Consider the following 19,521-nt stretch of genomic DNA (forward strand, 5'->3'; position numbering starts at 1 on the left):
AACTTCTCTTTTAACCTCAGCAATGAAAAGTTATGGTTACTCACTATAATGTTCGAGCTACCAGTAGAGCTCTAGTTGTAGGAACAAAAATAAAATTAATGATGGCAGAATTACATGGCAACACACCAACTTTTCCAGTGTTACCAACATCACTCATTACTCACAATGCACTTGTCTAATGTATGACTGCAGTTCCGAAATGTCTAGCAGTTGATACAGAGGGTTACAGCTGGGAGATGTGGTTACTGTGATATTGGGTTTGATTCAGTCAGCCATCATTTGTGTGTGTGACCTTGAATATGTCACTTAACCAGACAGTGTTTGGGGCAAATGGAAATTTGGGCTAGGCACCACAACAGTTTCCTGGATTATAAGCCTATTAACTACGTAATAAAAAAATAATGGAAGATAGGGGATGGCAGCAGTAGGATGTTTCCTGCAGCTATAGGCCTAGAAACAGAGTCACCATTAGGATACCCAAAAGTTTATATACAATAGTGTAGAACTCCAGCTGCAGGACCAAGACAGACAGACTCCCCAGCTTAAGCCTCCTATGTGGCTATCCATGCAGAATATTCCTAGAATAACTGTGGCAAAGCTATTAAACACAAAAGGTCATGCTCAAGTTGTGACTCTGAAAAATTGTTTCAAAATGAACACCATCACTGTACGATCAACCCCAAGGTTAGAAAATATAAGGCAGCTGGTGAAGGACCCAGTTTGGTATGCTGTAGTAAGTTATTTTGCAAGGGAATATATATTTGTCTTAAAACAAGTTATGATCATCAGAAAGAGGCTTTTTGCCTTATTTTCTACTGAAGGAAAATGAGCAAATCATATTTTCCTTGGATATTTTGCCTGGTACACAATTTCTGAGCTGCCTATGTTTTTCTATGCAGCACAGTATGCATCCTCTTAGTTACATTACTCTGAGAAAAGCAACAGCAAATATAGACCTTACCTTTGATTAGACTGAGCAACATCCTTGGAAATGAAAGGCAGGCAGACCTGCACCAATCACACTAAAAGTGAGGTCAAGGATAAGACTGATAGTTGTACTTGTCTAATGGTGGAAACTGCCCCCAAAAATTATTTCACTCAGCAAAAGAACATAAACTCTACTAATACAAAAGGAAGCTTTTCCAATCTAAAATCCATTTACTAAAAAGTAGTAAAGGAAGTCTAAACACAGATTTTTTTTTTTTTTGGGGGCTTAGGTCTAAACTCTATTTCTTAAATTATTCCTGTGTGAAAGAAAAGAAGAAACCAGTGCGGATTACGAGGCAATACTAATGTACCAGCTCTGTGGACTAGAGGGATAAAGCCCCAACTGTTCTACAGATGAAGAGATTTTGAAAAGCAGCTTGCATGCTAAAAGGAGCTTGTAGAGGAGAACGGAAAATCAGCATTTGCTGTTAGCTCATCTACTCTGGGATAGGAAGGCATCACTGACTCATGAGTTGAGATATATTACGTGCGAGAGCACTAGGTGCTACCAGAAGTTAGTTGTTCAAAATTGCCAAGCCTGTGCAACCCACAGTACATCTCCCATGGCAGCTGAAGGCATGAATTCCCTTGGGACAAAATGGCAGAGGTAAAAAAGTCTTCAATGCAGGAAAGGGTGATGCTCCCAGGGGAAGAGGGTACGCTGCCACACACCCTTCCAACCAACTTTCACAATGAAGCAGAGACAACTAGGATTCTCCTAGTCCAACAATGCTCCTGTGATCCCAAAGTACAGTTACTTAAGTAACCTTACCATACCACTAGATGTTCCAATGATCACTGCTGCAGTACCTTAGACATTTGGGTTATATTGAGCTAAGGATATCCTGCTATGTATATAACAGCTGTCCAGCTCCCAAAGCTTCAAGGACACTATTCATGGGTCCAAACCTTAAGCCGACTAGAGTGGTTTGAGTGCAAAGCCTTTCAAAGCTTTCATGCCAACTGAAAGAGAAATGCTAAAGTCCTCTAAAGGTAAATGTTAGAAAACTAAAATTAGAAGTTATCCTGTTGTCAACAAAAACATACAAAAAGTAAGGAGGAAAAATGAGAGTGGCTACTGCAGCAGTGATCATCTGCAAATAAAGAAGTTATGTACTCACCATAACGTTCCATGTTTGTAGTCCATCTCGCCCTTCATTCTTACATATGGGTTCGGAGCCGATCCTTGGCTCCAACTCAGCCTATTACAAAGCTCAAAGTCTCTTAGTTGGCTCGTGGCTACGTAGGTATTCCATAGTGCACAAGTACACTCTCCAAATCTTGTTTGCTGCTAAACTATAGATAGACAGAACTAAGGTTATCCAGAAAGAACAATAATGAAAGGTCTCCACTCTACCAAGGTAAAACTACCCTAATCTCCAGATCCTTCCAGGACAGGGGTAGTTGGGTGGGTTCGTAAGAATGAAGGGCGAGATGGACTACAAACATGGAACGTTATGGTGAGTACATAACTTCTTTATGTTCTGTAGTCCTAACTCGCCTTCATTCTTACATATGGGACAGCGTCCCTAGCACCTTATTCTTGGGTGGCTCACAGGAAAATCCTCCTGAGTACCGTGGAACCAAAGGAGGCTCTACCCCTCGAGGTCAGGTCCAATTTGTAATGAATAATAAAGGTATGAGGGGTAACCCAAGTGGCTGCTGCACAAATACTATCAACTGAAGCTCTGGCTTCGAAGGCACCAGACGTAGAATGGGATCGTGTAGAATGAGCCTTAACCTTGAACAGTAGAGTTTTTCCATTGGAGGAGTAAATGAAGGAAATGCAGCTCGAAATCCAATTTGAGAGAGTCACTTTAGAGACTGGCAGACCTAGTCTAGAATCAGAAAAGGATACAAACAATTGGTCCGACTGAGTTCCTTAGTCCTGTGAAGGTAGAACCGTAATTGCCTGTAAACATCCAGTTGATGAAATTTGTATTCTGCTGCGTTAGAATGATTAGGGAAAAACACCGGTAATTCTACAGTTTGGTTCAAATTAGCATGAGAGCAAACTTTAGGGATAAAAGGAAGGATTTGTACAAAGAGAAACTCTGTCTTTGTGGAAAGTCAAATAAGGAGGCTTAATAGACTGTGCTTGTAACTCTGATACTCGTCTAGCTGATGTGATGGCTACTAGAAACAAAGTCTTCCAAGACAGAAATTTCAATAGGCACGAATGAGCGGGTTCAAGGGGCGATGAAGTTAGCTTGGACAGAACAAAGTTTAGATCCCAGGGAGATGCTGATTCCTGAAATGGTGGTCTTAGCAAAGTAGCACCTTTAAGGAAGGTTTTACACCATCTGTAGGACATCAGGTTGGACTCATGTTGACCTAAATGAAAATTAGACATTGCTGCCAATTGGACCTTAATTGTGGCAGCAGAAGACCCCTGATGGAAAAGTTCAGACAAAAATTCTAAAACCATAGGGATGGATGCAGTGCAAGGATCTACATTCCCTTCTTCAGCCCAGATGGAAAACCTTCTCCATTTGCTAGTGTACAACTTCCTAGTGTAAGGTTTATGCGAAGACATGAGAATGTGGGTCACAGCAGGTGAAAAATCATGAAGCCTGACTAGGGATCAAATTGGAGCAGCCACGCTGTCAAGTTGAGGGGGTGTGGAGGCAGGGCTAAAGGGAGCCTGACGTGTGACAAGAGGTCTGGCAGTGGATCCAGAGTCCATGGATCGTCTAGTAGATGAGGCCCGAGAAAGGGGAACCAAATCTGGTGAGGCCAGTAAGGAGTGAAGAGAATAATTTTGCTTCCCAATAGCTTCGCTTTCTGAATCACTTTGAATATGAGAGGAAAGGGAGGGAAAGCATAAAGGAGTCCCAGGGGTCAATCGTGAACAAGTGTGCCTCTCAGTGGCTCCCCAGAGGGGGGGAAGGGTGGATAAAGTAAAAGTAGCTACTGCATTTGGAGTTGATCAGAGTGGCAGAGAGATCGCAGCAAGGTTGTCCCCATTTGCAGAAGATCTGTTCTGCTACTTTCTTATTCAAAGACCACTCGTGCAGCATCAGGATTGCCCTGCTGAGCTTGTCGGCTATCACACTGGTTGTCTCTGGGATGTGCGTTGCTACCAGAAAGCATTGGGAAGAAATTGCCCACTCCCAAACATGAAGGGCCTCTCAACAAAGGGGGTAAGATCTGGTTCCTCCTTATTTGTTGAGATACCATACCACTGGCATGTTGTCTGAGTGGATTGCTATCGTTCCTAGAGGAAGAAAGTCGTGAAGTGCTTGCAACGCTAGAAGCACTGCTCTCATCTCTAGGACATTGATGTGCAGGTAAGCCTCATGACCTTGCCATGTGCCTTGGACAATCCTGCCTAGATAATGCCCCCCCCCACCCTATCTGTGAGGCATTCGTGGTCACAGTAGCAACGGGTTGGCGAAGAAGGAATGGAGTGCCTGTTAGTTGGTCGGGTTGAATCCACAAACGAAGGTCCTTTTTGCAAGACTCTGTTATGATGATGTGGTGAGATAGACACAGTTGTTGAAAGGACCACTGAGACGATAGAAGATATTGGAGAATTCTTGTATGTAATCTGGCGAGAGGAGCTAATGTTATGGTGGAGGCCATGGTCCCCAAGAGTTTCAGCATTGTCTTTGCCTTGACTTTCTGTTGAGGAAGTAGACGGAGAATTTGTATGAGGTTCTGCACTCTTTCTGCAAGTAGACGAGCTAACATGGCGACTGTGTCCATTTCTGCACCTATACCAGTCACAAATTGAGAGGGCGATACGGCAGACTTTTCCCCATTTATTGTAATCCCCAACCGGGAACAAAGCTGGATAGTGGAATCTCTGGTTTGTAGGAGTAGATGCCTGGTGGTGGCAGTCAGGAGCCAGTCATCCAGGTACAGAAACACTTGGAATCCTAGACATCTCAGGTGAGCTGTAACTACCTGCCACAAATTTGGTGAACACCCTGGGGGGCTGTGGCGAGACCAAAGGGCAGAGTACGAAATTGGTAGTGACCGGCTCCCAGACAGAAGCGTAAGTGGCTCCTCAATGCGCCATCCATTTTTATATGGTAGTTTGCATCTTGGAGGTCTATGGAGCACATCCAATTGTCTTTCCCTAACAGAGGGAGTATAGACGGCAGTGTCACCATCTGGAACTTGGCCTTCTTTATGGATTTGTTTAGTTTGCTGAGGTCCAAGATGGGCATCCAGTCCCCTGTACGTTTTGGCACTAAAAGGAATCTGGAGTAAGTTCCGAAGCCTATCTGGTCTGCGGGGATGGTTTGGATGACTCTGTTTGCGAGCAACTTTTGCACTTTTACAGTTACTTGATCCCTGTGATTGGGTGGAACATCTGGGATCTTTATGGGAAAGTGAAGTGGAAGAGAAAAAGGGTTTGGAGTAACCTCTGGTGATTATTCTTTGTATCCATTTGTCTTGGGGGATGTTTAGCCAGGCTTCTGGATACAAAGATATGCGACCCCCAACTGGCTCCAGAGAAGCACAGCTGGGCCCCGCATCAGGAGCACAGATAGGGACGGCCTGAAAACGAATCGCAGCCTCCCTGGTTTTGCAGACCCCCCCGCCTCTAGGGTGACATCTACCATTAGCTCCTCCTCATCTGCCTCTGAAGGAGGAGTCGCCCTGTGCAGCCAGAAAAAATCTCTGGGACTTCTTGAAACACATCTTACCTCTCTGACCCTTATGATATGGTCTACAGGGGGACAGTAAAACATACTCCCACGGCAGAGAGAGTTTTCCCTTCTTGTTTGCACCTGGTGAGTGCATCTTTTACCTTAGGTCCAAACAATGAAGAACCGTCAAAGGGAGCGTTGGTACAGGTAGACTTGAATGGCTCCGCAAAATTACATAAGCGCATCCAGGAGTGTCTCCTAAGGGAAACTCCTGAACCCGCTGCCCTGCTCACTCCATCGGCTGCATAAGAGATCAGCCTCATGGAGGAGTTCACGATGGAATTTAAGGTGGACAACTGCGCAGACACCTTCTCATGGACTCCTTCAGTAGATGTACCCTGAAGAGCATCTCTTAGCTCCTTGAGGAGATCTCTTTGAAGCCTCGTAAAATGTGTTCTAGTTCAGCGATTTAAGTGTAAAAGCCGCTGAAAAAGAAGTTAAGCATCTACCATAACGTTTCATGTTAGTTATCTTCATCTCGCCTTCTTTCTTGCTTGTTGGGATCGGAGCCGATCCTCCGCTCCGACTTGTCCATCTTCTATAGCTTGAGAGCTGTTTACTGGCTCAAGACTACCCCTTATCCCATGATTCCTAGCGCTAGCTACCCAGATCTCATTTGAAATAGCTAACCCCAACCATAGCTATAGAATGAAATCCCTCCAAACAGAGGGTTAAACCTACCTGCCATAATCTCGAAGTCAGTAGAGTAAACAAACCAGAGAACACTCAGCCAGTGAAACCTGAACTCCTCTCGGTCCAATAGGACAGGGGGATGGAGGGGGGTAAGCAAGAAAGAAGGCGAGGTGAAGACAACTAACATGGAACGTTATGGTAGGTACATAACTTCTTTATGTTAAGTTGGCTATGTTGCATTCGTTTCTTGCTTGTTGGGACAGCGTCCCTAGCACCTACGATCCTGGGCGGCTCATTGGAACAGACTCTTCAGAACAGTGGAACCAAAGTTAGCTCTACGCCTGGAGACCATGTCTAACTTGTAATGAGAAATAAAGGTATGAGGATTTGCCCACGTGGCAGCAGCACAGATAGAGTCTGTGGGCAACCTAGACTGGAAGGCTACAGAGGTGGCCAAAGCCCTAGTAGAATGGCCTTTCGGTTTGATAGACAACTCTTTATTACCTTCATCTATCAACTAAGAAACAATGTGAGACAACCACCTGGACAGGGTCACTTTGGAAACTGGAAGACACTGTTTGCCCCTAGCATAGGAAAGGAAAAGTTGGTCCGACTTTCTTATATCCTTCATTCTATGCAAGTAAAAACGCAATTGTCTATGAACATCCAAAAGGTGTAATTTGTATTCTGCCTTGTTGGTGTAGTTAGGGAAAAACACAGGAAGGTCTATAGATTGGTTTAGATTATTTTCTGAGCAGACTTTCGGAAGGAAGGAGGGATTAGTTCTCAGAGCAACCCTGTCCTTATGAAAAACTAAGTACGGAGGATGAACACTTAGTGCCTGAAGTTCCAAGACACGTCTGGCTGAGGTAATAGCTACCAGAAAGAGAGTTTTCCAAGATAGAAACTTAATGGAGCAGGATGCTGCCGGTTCGAAAGGGGGCATAATCAAGGAGGTTAGTACCAAATTAAGGTCCCAAGGAGGAAGGGGATCTCTCACTGGGGGCCTAAGAGAGTAGTCCCTCTGAGGAAGTCTTTACACAGCTTATGAGACATAATGTTTACATTAGAAAATCCAACATGAAAGTTAGAGATGGCCGCTAGTTGAACCCCGATTGTGGCAGAAGCGGACCCAGAGTGAAAAATCTCTGTTAGGAACTCCAAGATTTTGTGAACTGGGGCGGAAAAGGGATCTATGTTCCTAGCCTCTGCCCAACAAGAGAAATGTTTCCATTTGCTAGCATAAGTCTTCCTAGTAGTGGATTTGTGAGAAGACACAATAATCTCACGCACGGTCGGGGAAATGGTGGGAAGCCTGGCTAGGGTTGGAATTGGATCAACCAAGCTGTGAGCTGGAGTGTTTGGAGGGATTGATGCAGCTCTCCTGATTGATGAATCAGCAGGTCTGGAATAGGATCCAGAGTCCAGGGCTGCTCGAGGAGATAACGGTGCAGGAATGGAAACCATATCCGTCGAGGCCAGTAGGGGGCAATGAGGATCATTTTGCAACCCAACGGAATAGCTTTCTGTATGAGTTTGGGTATAAGACGGAACAGCGGGAAAGCATAAAGAAGTCCCTGAGGCCAATCATGGACTAGAGCATCTCTGGGAGGGTGACCGGGAAGCGGTAAAAGGTAGAAGTAGTTGCTGCATTTGCTGTTGAAGGGGGTGGCAAACAGATCGCAGCAAGGCTGTCCCCATTTGCAGAAGATCAGATCTGCAACTATCTGATTCAGAGACTACTCGGCTGAGCCTGTCCTCTAGGACATCGGACCTCCCAGGGATGTGCGTCGCAATCAGAAATGGTTGGGAGGAAATCGCCCACTGCCAGAGTCTGAGTGCTTCTCGACATAGGGGGTAGGACCTGGTTCTGCCCTGCTTGTTGATGTACCACACCACTGACATGTTGTCCATTTGAATTGCAATGGTCCCGGAAGGGAGAGAGTCCTGAAGGGCTTGCAATGCTAGGAACATGGCTCTCATCTCCAAGACATTTATGTGCAGATGGTACTTGTGAGGCTGCCAAATGCCTTGGACTGTCCTGCCCTGATAATGCCCTCCACCCTATCAGTGAGGCATCCGTGGTCACTGTGGCAACCGGAGGAAGCTGTATGAATAGTTTGCCCTGAGACACTAGTGGGGAGACCATCCACCAGGAAAGGTGCCTTTTGCATGTTTCTGCAATCATGATCATGTGAGACATGAGGAGCTGTTGAAAGGACCATTGTGTGAACAGAAGCCACTGAAGAATTCTCATGTGAAAACGGGTCAGAGGTATCAGAAGAATTGCCGCTGCCATAGAACCCAGAGTTTGAAGGACCAACCTGACTTGTACCCTTTTGCTTTGCATGAGGATATGAATTTGCTGCTGAACTGTGGCACTGTCTGGCGGTAGCCTTGCGGACATACTTCTTGTATCTAAATCTGCTTCTATATAGGTAATAGATTGACAGGGCAATAAGGCTGATTTTTCAAAATTTATAGTAATGCCTAGCTAGGCACAAATTGTAATTGTATAGTCCCTGGCTTGAAGGAGTTGATGCCTGGTAGTAACAGTAAGGAGCCAGTCATCTAGATATGGAAACACCTGGAATCCTCGACGCCTCAGGTGAGCCGTGACTACTGACATGCATTTGGTGAACACCCTGGGGGCTGTGGTGAGACCAAAGGGCACAGCTCTGAACTGGTAATGGCTGGCTCCCAGCCAGAAGTGAAGGAACCTCCTGGAGCGCCTGTCCATTTTGATGTGATAGTACGTATCCTGAAGATCTATTGAGCACATCCAATTGTCCTGACCCAAAAAGGATAGAATGGACTGAAGCGTGACCATCCGAAACCTTGTTCTTAGGACAGACTTGTTTAGTCTGCTGAGATCCAATATTGGTCTCCAGTCCCGTGTCTTTTTTGGTACCAAAAAGAACCTTGAGCAAGTTCCGGATCTGTGTTGGTCTGCCGGGACTTCCTGGATGACTTTTTCTAGCAGTCTTGAAACTTCTATGACTACTTGGGCCGTCAGACTGGGTGGAACATCTGGAAGGGATTTGCTTGACGGTAAGGGGGGTTGAAATAAGGGAATTATGTATCCTCTGGATATGATTGAGTGTACCCATTTGTCTCGCGTTAGGTTTTGCCAGGCTTTTGGGTACAGTGAAAGTCTTCCCCCCAACTGCCTCCAGAGGCGGGCAGCCAGGCAACCCTTCAGGGATGCTGGAAGGGCTTGTCAGAGAAGGATTCTCTGCTGCCCTGGTTCTGCAGACCCCCTCTGCCCCGAGGGCGGAGTCTGTTGTTGCGGTTTCCTCCTCTGTCCCTGGAGGAAAAATCACTACGTGTGTCAGGCGAGGCTCCCTGGGATTTCCGAAACCACATTTTACCACTCTTCTGACCCTTGGGATATGGTCTGGAAGGAGTGGAAAAACGGACTCCCACTGCAGAGAGAGTCTTGCCTTCCTGTTCACACCTAGTCAGAGTGTCTTTCACCTGTGGTCCAAAAAGAAAAGAATCAAAGGGAGTGTTGGTGAATGATGCTCTAAAGGGTTCTGCAAAATTACATAGCCACACCCATGCGCGTCTCCTGAGGGCAACGCCTGTGCCTGCGGCTCTACTCGCACCATCGGCTGCATTGGAAATGAGCCTCATGGAGGAGTTGACTACCGAATTAAGGGTCGCCAGCTGAGAAGCCACTTTAGCTTGAACCCCTTCAGCCGATGGATCCTGGAGGGTATCTCTGACCTCTTTCAGGAGAACCCTCTGAAGCCTGGTAAAATGGCATAAGTAATTCAGTGACCTCATGGAAAAGGTCACTGAAGCAAACATTCGCTTCCCATATCTATCCATGGTCCTAGACTCCTTGTTAGGAGGATGGACAGAGGAAGAAGTTTCCGCCAACTCCTTTTTAATGGCTACTGCTACCACCATGGCATCCACGGGGACACCCTTAGTAAGGAACTGTTTATCAGGGGGGGTGCAGTGATAAACTTGCCGGGTCTCCTCGGGGTTGGTTCCACTGTGTCCGGGGCTGACCAAGCCCTTTGAGCCACCACTGACATTAGTGGATCGAAAGGCAGAGACATCCAGGAGGTGGAAGGTCGGGAACTGAACGCATGCAAGAATACAGATTCATCCTCGGTAGGGGCTAGGACATTCCAGTTCCCCTCTGCTTAAGCATTTCTAGGATGTCTGAAAAGGAAACATCTTCAAGAGGGGGATCTCAGGGACCCTTCAGTTTCATCGAAATCCGTATCCAAAGTGATAGACTCAGGGGAGTCAATGTACTTCCTCTTCAGAGGGGGCTCTTCTGAATGATCAGGGGAGGCCTCGGAAGAAGAGGGGAGCCGACTCAGAGGCCAGTACACTCATGACCTCGAAGGCGTCCCTGCCACGATGCAGAGAAGTCTCCAGTTCCGAGGAAACCGGAATCCTCCTCCACACCGAGGGAGACAACTCCAAGGCCGATGTAGGAGCCGAGCTCGCCTGCGCCGACGCTCCGAGAGGGAGAATGGGGTCGGACAAGGGTACGATGCCACGCGCCCCTTGGAGCCGAGGGAGTCGCGGCACCCAGATCCCTCGACAGACTGCACCATTGAGGGGATCAGAGCAGACGATGGAACCGAAGGAGAAATTGTTATCGGTCCCGACGGTTTCACGATTCGAACCCCAACAAACAGAGCTCAATGGAGTCGGAGGAGGGCAGAGCAGACACGTGTTGAGGAGGGCTGGACAACATTTTGGCCAGTGTCTGCGACTTCAACAACCTACTGACCACTCTCTCCAGGTCATGATCCAAGAGCCTAAAGGACCAAGAAGAGTGGGAGGATCTATGACTGCGGTCACTCTGCAACAGGGGAGACCGAGGAGCCGAATGTATAGACTCTAGAGAAGGGGACCTCTGCCTCTTGTGGGTCCGTGACGGCTCCGAAGGTACTGATGGAGCCGACGGGGAGGCAGTCTCCTCGGTTCCAGCCGGAACCAAAGTAGTAGGTAAGGCTTGGGCCAATGAATTCTCCGAGCTGGGAGCCGACGATTTGGTCGGTTTAGGAGATTTCACAGGCTGAACCTTGGCCGGTGAATCCTGGGGCTTAAGACCCCTCAAATAAGCTTATTTTTACGCTCCTGCAGAACTCTTGGGCTAAATGCATGGCATACAGAACAAGAGTCCTGCAGGTGCACTGTGCCTAAGCAATAGACACAAGAAGTGTGCCCATCTGTCAGACATTTTCTGACAGCATGACTCACACTTCTTGAATCCAGACACCTTGGATTCTTTAGACATATCCACAACTAGAAAGATACTACACTAAATTGTTTTGGCCACAAAGTCAAACAGCAAAAAACTAAAACCAGACGTTAACGACAAAAACACACAGTATACTAAAGTTAAAGATATATATATTTTTTTAAAACTAGGAAGCCTCTAACTAAAATGGCTACTTAGCAACCAGAAAGAAAAAGCTTAAACTAAAACGCTACCTACAAAAGGGATAGAGGGAGGGGGAGAACTCTCTAACTTAAAGAGTTCTAAGGGAAAACTACAAATACACTAAACTACAGACTAGAGACTATTATTTAAAACAAAAGCTACCAGAAAAAAACCCTAATCTGACAGAAAAAGTAGTTCAATAAAACTTATACGAGCCTGAGCCAGTAACAACATACCTCGCAGCTGAAGCGGCAAACAAGATCTGGGTAGCTAGCGCTAAGCATCATGGGATAAGGGGTAGCCTCGAGCCAGTAAACAGCTCTCGAGCTATAGAAGATGGCCAAGTCAGAGCAGAGGATCGTCTCCGCTCCCAACAAGCAAGAAATGAAGGCGAGATAGACTACTTAACATCAAAAGATATGCTTCCCATATCTATCCATCGTTCAAGACTCCTTATTCAGCTGATGGACAGATGAAGTCTCCGCTAGCTCCTTCTTAGTGGCCGCCACCACCAATGCATCTACAGGCACACCCTTGGACAAAAAATCTCTCTCTTTAGGGAGACAGAAATTTATTGGGTCTTCTGGGAACTGGCTCCACAGCATCAGGAGTCTCCCACACCTTCTGACTAACCAGGTCTAAAAGTTCATCAAAAGGTGGAGATACCCAGAAGGTTGAGACCCGAAAGCCTTCAGGTACACTGGCTCCTCATCAGAAGGGGGCGACAGTGGGCCAGCCACCTCTCTGCTTAAGGCTCTCTAAGATGTCTACAAAGGAGACATCAGAGGACAACTTGGGGGACCCCTTCTGACTCAGAGGTCAGTGTCTGAAGTGATGGACTCATCCAGGGAGTCTACATGCTTCCTCTTGCATGTCCTCTTTCGAGGGGGCTTCTCAGAAGGGTACTCTGGGGAGGTCTCTGAAGACTGGGGGATACCCAATGGGGGCTCCTGAGGCTGCGGGTCTCTGCTGTCATGAGAGAGAGAGTGAGTAGGTGCTGAGACAGAGGTCGGTGCTTGAGGGGAAGAGCATCAGTACCCTTGCGTGGAGCTGATGAGTGAGACAGCACACTCCTGGTCTCGAAAGCAGAGCTCTCCAGCTCTGAAGACAGCCCTGGTTCCGAGGAAACAGGTAGTCATCGGCTCCAAAGCGACCGGCTCCGAGATGGATGTAGGATCCAAGCTCATCCTAGCCAACGCACCAAGAGGAAGACTCAGAACCGAGGAGGTTTGGGTCCAAGTGTCCCTGTCGGGGCCGACTGGCGAGCTCCTAGATACCATGGAAGACACAGAAGGTGTTAGAGTGGAACTCTGCTCAGAGACAGCCACGAGGGGAGCTGGAAGAGAGGGTTCCAAAACAAGTGGCACCGAAAACTTCAGCTCCGAAGTCCCGACTCGGCTCGGAGAGGAACCACAACAGGGAGGATGGACTCCGGTGACTCTGGAACCGACTGGGCCGAAGCCAACAACAATCTGGGCAAGGCAGATGACTTCAGGAGTCTAAGCACTACTATCTCCACATCTTCCTCTGACAGGCTCTTGGAGGATCTGGATGACAGGGTAGGTGATCTGGAACTCTGTAAAATTGGAGATCTTAAGGTTAGGGAGACCGGCAAAGGATGTCTGGACCGCCTCCAATGTAATTTTTTAGCAGTCTGCTCCGAAAGGCTTGGGGCCGACACTGAAGTGCCAACATAGACAACCTCAACCAGCTCAGAGGAAAGTAGAGCCGAGGAAGAAGACGTCTGATCAAGTTTAGATGGTTTTCGAGAAGGTTCAGATACACTAGTCGGTACCGGAGAATACCTCTTAGCCAACTTAACCTTCTCTTTTTTGGAAGAATGTGATTTGGGTGAAGAAGAACTCACCAAGTCTTCCTCGAAGGAAGGCTTGAGGAGACCTTTCAAAATTAACTTGTTCTGCCACTTTGGAGAACTCTGGAGCTAAAGGAATGGCATATATATATATATATATATATATATATATATATATATAAGGCTAGAAAACAAGATCCTAAATAAACACGAACGTAAGAAATATCAATATTAATAAGAAACACACAGGATACCAAACGGAGAACAAGGGACAACCAGTTCTCAAACTAACTAATTTAACAAGCAAACACACTTCTAAACTATTCTAAACACTTCTAACACTAAGCACTATCTAGTAATAAGATAACTAGCTACAGAAACAGTAACATGATAAGACAAAAAAGTTTAAACTTGGCCACGGCCAAGCAAGAAGCACTTCTGAACTCGTAGACATGGCAAATGAGATCTGGGGATTGTACTAGTGCACTATGGGATACCTACCTAGCCACGAGCCAACTAAGACTTTGAGCTTTGTAATAGGCGGAGTCAGAGCAGAGGATTGGCTCTGAATCCATATGCAAGAATGAAGGCGAGAAAGGACTACAGAACATCTACTGTTGTGGTTATGTTTACTGACACAACTGTGTTATGTTCATCATAGTTGTCACTGCTGCATCACCCTTAGCTACACGGGTAGGCTATTTTAGCTTACGCTTACTGGGGGAGGAAGAATGAAGGTTCAGGAGTCCCTGAAAAATGGCCATAGCACAGCCTGTCCCAGATCTACAGAAAGAATCTACTTTGTAGCGTTTCTTAAATGCATGTACAGAAGACCAAGTTGATGCCTACAGAATACTTTTAGAATCCATCCTCTTTCCAAAAAAATACACAGGTGAAGCAAAGGCCCTGGCAGAATATGCTTTGACCCTACCTGGAATTGTTTTGTTGTGGTGAGCATGAGACAATTTAAGAATAATTTGCTCTGACAAAGGCTGTCCTTTCTTACCACCTTTACAAGAAATGAACAATCAATATGAATTAATACAAGACTTTTATCTGTCAAGATAGTACTGGAGCTGTCTGTGGACAAAGACATGGAATATCTTTCTCCCTAGCTTTTTAGGTGATGGAAGGACGATGGGGAGGTGGATGGCTTAAATCAAAGTAAACTCAGACATGACTTTAGTCATAAATTATGGAATTCCTCTTAAGAAAACCACTATATTTGCAGAAAATGAGACAGAGGTGACCCACTATAAGAGCTCACAACTCAAATGCACTTCTTGCAGAAGTCAGAGGACTCAGCAACACAGTTTTCCATGTTAAGACCAGCAAAATTCAGCCTGATGTGATGATTCAAATGGAGTACGAATTCATTTTTCCAAGACAAAATTAAGACCTTGAGGAGTCACCAGTTTCCTAGGAAACAAGGTATGCAATACGCCTTTCAAAAACATTTGCACATGAGACTACATTAAAACAACGCATTCCATAGGTAGACATACTGAATTGCTGACAAATGAACCTTGATGGAGGAGTAAGCCAGGCCAGAGAATAGTAATATATGCAAATAATGAAGAATCAGAAAAACACTTGCTTTAAAAGGAGACATTGTCATTGTCTTGGCAACAAGGACAAAATCGTTTCCCATTTATTAATACAAAATATTCTAGTAGCAGGTTCTCTTACCTCCTTCCAACTACATATCCTCAGAACCAGACAATTGTTCAGAACCTGTCATCCAGGCAGTTAGTTGCAGTGGTGTGGAGCTGAGATGCAAACACCCCCAGTCTTGCTTGAGTAGGTCAACCTGTGAGGAAGCTTGTGGTAATTGTCCATTGTCATATCCAAAATAGAGAACCACCATTACAAATGTGCCAGAAGGGAGTCACCACTATCATCTTTAAAAGAATCCTTCTGAATCTTTAGAATGACCCTGGATATTAGTGGATAGGATAGAAAGACATACAGGAACATGAATGTTCAAAGAATGGAAAAAAATATGCTTTCTAGGCCTTCTTGCATTGAGTCCTGCAGCAGAATTTTGCCAACTGACTGTTGTGAATGCTGACAAAAAGAATGGACTTGCTCCACACAGCTGGATCAACTCCTGGAAGACCCCTGATCCAATTTCCATTTGAGAGGGTCTGTCCTGGTCCAATACACAATTTTGCTCTTACAGAACGCAAAATACTTGTACAGTGAGATGGTGCTGAACATATATCACACAAATCTGGCTATCATGGCTAGTCTGCAGGAGGCAAGATCTGGTTATACTCTGCTACTCTTCCAGATCACTGTGGTGTCTGCAAGTACTTCCAATGTTCCTGGGGACAATAGTATGACTGAGTGTGTTGAGACTACTCAAGTTTGTGTTTTGATTGGTCTGTGTTCTGAAGACTCTGCACCCTTATCCCCAAAATAAATACTCCCCAGCAAAGCCTGGGGCATCTGCTGTTACAGACCATGCAAAGGTAGAATGGAAATGGGAACCGTGATTCGGGTGAAACTGGTCTCTCTACCAAACATATTCCCTTCTCGCAAATTCCAGAACTGGAATCTGGAAGGTCAGAGGATGTTTATGTTGGGCCATACAGATTTTAGGTACCACTGGATTTTTCTCAAGTGGAATCTTGACAAAGGAATCATAGATGCCATGAGACATACAATCCTAAGAAGCCTGCTTGCTAAGACAATTGTCTGAGTACAAAAACTCAACAGCAGATCTAACTTTTCTTGTGGAGGAAAAGCTCTTTGAACTGAGAGGTTGTTAAAGGCGACTTCTGGATGTGCTCCTGGAACCACAGTCTGGATAGTGACTCTCTCATCCAAGTAAGAGACTCCTGATACTTTAAAAGAAATTCTGCAAAGATGAGCAAGTCATCTCAACATTGCAGTCCCTGGAACTAGACACTTGGACTATTAAATAGGTATTTACCATGGGAAAATGCAGAGAACTAAAGTGCGATCCAGACAGAAAACGCCTGAAATCTGGAGTTACAGGACATCTTTTAAATCCAAGGTCACAAAAAACTTAAAAGGGAATGAGAACTAAAGTTCTGAAGAGAATATTTTTGAACTGTGGCACCACCACACACCGATTTAAGAAGTAAAAGATCCAGAGTTGTTTTCCTTAAATCTTCTTTCTTTGGCACCACAAACTATCTTAAAATTAGAAATTATCTACTTACCATAACTTGGTATCTGTGTTGTCCATTCATTCTTCCTCACAAATAGGTTACATATCAGAGCCTTGGATCAGACTTTGCCACGTTTTTATATACTTAGGTTCCAGCCCCAAGCTCCTCCAACTACCCACAATGCTCTACACTGTACTCAACCTCCTCAGACTTAATTTGCTGCTGGCATTTGCTTAAATGCTAAAGATGCTTAATAAAAGATAAGGAAAGAAAAGAGGAAAGCCAGAGGCTTAAACAAGGGAACACAGTGTCACTATAAAAAACTCTACAGATCCTCTAGGAAACCCTAGGTTGGGGGATGGCTGGGAGGGAAGGTGAGGAAGAATTAACGGACAACACAAATACCAAGTTATGTTAAGTACATAACTTATAAATCTGATGTTGCCCTTTTCATTCTTCCTCATGAGTCAGAGTCCCCAGCACTGTTGAATCAAAAGAAGCTCTGCTTCTGGAGACAATACCCAAGTTGTAATATGCCACAAATGTATGAGATTTTGACCAAGTGGCTGTGGCACAAATATCATCAATGGAAGCTGTAGAGGAAAAAGTAGCTGAAGCAGCAATACAGCTGGCAGAATGCACTTGTGGAGGACAATGCACTTTCAGGTCACAGCTGGAATAAATGAAAGAGATGCAGTCCGTAATCTATTTGGCCACTAACTTTGGATACTGCAAGGCCTAGACAGTTAAGTGAAAAGGACACACACAACTGATCAGGTTTTCTACACGGTTTGGTTCTGTGAAGATAAAAAGGTAACTGTCTGTGACCATCAAGATGCTGTAACAAGTACTTGCCCTTACTGGTGAAATTTGGAAAGAAGACCGTCAGCTGGATCAACTGATTAATGTTAAGACTCTGTAACTACTTCTGGCATGAAAGAAGGATTAGCATGAAGAGAAACCCTAACTTTGTGAAAACTACATATGTTGATTTGGACAAAAAACCCTGAATCTAAGGGATTCTTTTATTGGATCACAGAATCATAGGGACATAGGTGGAACCCCCGGGGTGAATTTAGGGTTATCCATCCAATTATCCATATTGCATCTAAAGAGGGTCAATAAGTTGCTCTGTTTGACACAAAGTGGGAGTCTGTTACAAAGGTGTGGTAACCTCTGGAAGAGGAATCTGACCCTTCAGCAGGTTCTATTAATGTCACATAAGGGGTTAAGGTCTTTAGAGCGAGTAACTCATGTACCATTTAACTTGCAGATATGCATTTCCAATAACGCAGGGTCAGAAATTGCCTTCTATGCAAAGCAGAGATCACCTCTGAGTAGTCTGTATGAAACAGAATAAAGTGATATTGATTTCAGACAATCCACACAGGACATATGCTGAAGACATTGAATTTTCATCATGAGGAACCTTTCTCTCCAACTGCTGCAGGTGCTTAGAAATGTACATACCAAAAAGTGCATTGTACTCATTTACTGGCCTGATGAGGGAAGAGTACAGGGAGGTTATAACTTCTTTTTCTTCTGGAGGCAATGCCCTTGCTTATGAGATGAGCAATACAGAATGCCCTTCTTACCACTGTGGAAACATTGTGATGAAAGGTAAGGTCAACTATGTTGAGTTGTGTCAGCTGTCAACTTGTGTACCCAGGTCTCTCATTACTGAGTGCATTCTTAGGGTGGTGTTATTGATGTGGTAGTTAGCAGGAACATTGCTCTTACTGAAAGGGATGATGATACATTTTTTTGCATTGAGTTTAAGACCATGACTTTGGCAATCATCTGTTTATGTAAGACCCTCTTGTAGGATCTTGACATAATTTGGAGATTCTATGACAGTTCCCCGTTTGCAGTCATCAGCAAACTTTGTTTAGCCACAAACCTTTAGTTTTTACTTGTACTTCAGAGAAATAGATTCCAAGCAGAAGAGGTCCCAGGACCAATCTCTGTTGAACACCACTGGTTACAAGTCTGCTGTTAGAGGTGGATTCCTCTATGTTAACTATGTGTTCTGTCAGTGAGCAGTTAGCGCCCCCATCATATGACACAAGGATTGATACCTAGCTGGGTGAGTCTGTCAATGATCCCTGAGTAAGGGATAGTGTCAAAAGCCTTGGCTAACTCTAGGTAGGTTGTATGCACAGATTTCCCCTCGTCCAAGGCCTTGGTGACAGTCTCAAAGACGTCCACCAGGTTTAACAGGCATGATCTCCCTTTGACAAATCAAAATTAGTTAATAAGGTTCATGGTTGCTGCTGGGAGGGGGAGGGGGTAGCTGTGATAGTTACTTCAAATGAGACTAATTTGTGGTTAGATCTTACCAGGGAAGATCTCACAATGGGGGGGGGGGGTGCTACAGTGGTCCCCCATATTGGTAAGCACCAGATCCAGGATGTTGCCACCCCTTCCAGTGGAGTCAACCAGCTGGTCCAGGGCATTGGAGTTAAAGTCAAGGACCTTTGGGCAAATGAGTTTCAGCACAAGTAATTTACCCAGCCAATGGATAGGCAGTTAAAGTCACCCAAAACCATGGTGTTCAGATGTATCTTAATAGCCTCAACTAGAAACAAATAGGCAGAGTGGGTGTCCTTATTCATGGAGCAGGTCCTGTAGCTGGTAGGACACCTATTCAAGTCACTGCCAACAGTTAACTGTACCTTAAGTAACTCCAGGGAATCATACTGTTTAACCAATCTGGAGACGTATTTATCGTCAAGGAATATCGATACACTGCCACCTTTAGTTTTCACACCTTCAGTTTGTGATCTGGATGTGTGGAAGGAGATGTAACCCAGTATGGCTGGAGTGCTCTCCACAGCCTTGAACCAGGTCTCCATGACTGAACAAATGTTT

At 45.2% G+C, this 19,521-nt stretch overlaps 1 protein-coding gene across 1 annotated transcript in view; it reads right to left on the reverse strand.

The window, feature by feature from the left end:
* HACD3 (3-hydroxyacyl-CoA dehydratase 3) overlaps positions 1-19,521 on the reverse strand; it is a 1,036,541-nt gene that overhangs the window by 993,206 nt on the left and 23,814 nt on the right. The gene's annotated exons all lie outside the window — the stretch shown is intronic.

Source organism: Protopterus annectens, chromosome 7.part0 (genome assembly GCF_019279795.1).
Source record: "Protopterus annectens isolate FY-2018-M chromosome 7.part0, PAN1.0, whole genome shotgun sequence".
NCBI lineage: Eukaryota > Metazoa > Chordata > Ceratodontiformes > Protopteridae > Protopterus > Protopterus annectens.